Consider the following 1,731-nt stretch of genomic DNA (forward strand, 5'->3'; position numbering starts at 1 on the left):
CTGAGATGGCTAGCGCTACGCGCTGTTGCTCGGTCTGGAGCATGGCGTATGCGATGGCATTCTCGACCTCTCTCACCCAGAGCATGAGATTCTCTCTATCCTCCCCGTCGAAGACTTAAACGCTTACCACGAGCGGCTTAGAACGGAAAATATCATCCGTCACTGACGTTGGCGTCACAGACGCAAATGATGCAGACATATTCTGCTGCAGGTGCTAACGCACACCAATTATCTCGGGGCCTTGCGCGGCAAGGTGTTGCACGCCCTCAAGGCCAAGCAAGGATATAAGCTTGTTAAGCCCGTCCTGTATGCCCTGAGGCAAAGAGGAAAATTGTCCCATCCTTTCAGAGGATCAGTCTAAACGACTCAGGTGTAAATTGACTACGAGTGCTACCTAGTGCCGCGGGACTGCCGTAACTTTGCGCTTAGAGGAAGCGTAACTTAGGTCACCGACCTTTCGTTTTATACTTAGAACAAGTACGAGTTTAGCGGATCGCAATCCGCTTACTCTTACTCCAAGAGTGTCTATCGCCTTAATTTAAGGCTAATTGATTCCTCCATTTAAAATCCAAAACTGACTTTTATATTCTTATCTGCGGCAAAGCCGCCTGATTTTAAATGTAAAGAAGTTCCTAAATATATATATAATAAATTCGAAATGCATGCTTAACTACTGGCTACCCAGCCACATACCGTTTTCTTTTTTGAGTGCAGCCACATACCGTATTCTTGTTCGAATGCAGTCACACCATGCCCATCTCGTGTGACACACACCCCTGTAACCAGGGTACGTGTAACCCCGTTACACAAGAAGTTTGGAAACTCGGACAAGAAATTGTCGGCGCGATTGCGCGCACGGTGACACCAATATTCATAAAATAATGGGTTGCTGTGTTATAGCACTGACTCAACGTATACGCCACGAATTGTGGTTCCTCACGATGAGATCTAAAAGTATTGTTTCCTCTATGAGGCCCACGACACCCCACTCAGTGGTCATGTCGGTCGTGAAAAGACAAACAGCTCAGTGAGTTGCCACTATTGGTGTCTCAAGCCGTTCAAGTGGACGAGCACATATGTGCGCACGTGTGAGACGTGTCGGAGAATGAAACCCTCTCCGAATGCGACGACGCCGCTAGCCGGTTTACCGGTGCCCTCCGGGTGTTGGTAGTCTATGAGTATAGACTTTGTGTTTGGCCTGGCGAAGGACTCGGCAGGCAACGCGGGTGTAGTTGTCTTTGTGGACCGTTTGAGCAAGATGGTTCATCTTGCGGGGCCGGACACTATCGACAGCGTGGGTACTGCGGAGCTGTTTGTCGATCGTGTCTTTCGGCGACATGAACTTCCGGCGTTAGTTGTCTCTGATAAAGACCCACGCTGCACTGGGAAGATTTGGTCTACAATCTTCAGGGTGCTGGGCACCAAGTGAGCACCAAGTTGACTATGTCAACAACGGACCATCCGCAGACCGATGGTCAGACTGAGCGCGAGAATCGCTTCGTTAAAGACGTTCGGCGCAGCGTCTGCGCTGAGAGGCCGAAGCGCTGGAGCGCTTTGTTGCCACTCGTAGAGTTTGCTCTGAACAATGCAGTGCATACCTCTACCGGCTAAACGCCGTTCTCCGTGAACGGGATCGTTCATCTTCGCGCTTCGCTGACGCCACTATCCCATTATTCAGGGCTTGTGTTCAGGGCTTGGTGGGGGAGGAATAGCCGAACGGCTAGCTGATGT

The sequence above is a fragment of the Plasmopara halstedii genome, assembly GCF_900000015.1.
Source record: "Plasmopara halstedii genome assembly, contig: Scaffold_2904, whole genome shotgun sequence".
Taxonomy (NCBI): domain Eukaryota; phylum Oomycota; class Peronosporomycetes; order Peronosporales; family Peronosporaceae; genus Plasmopara; species Plasmopara halstedii.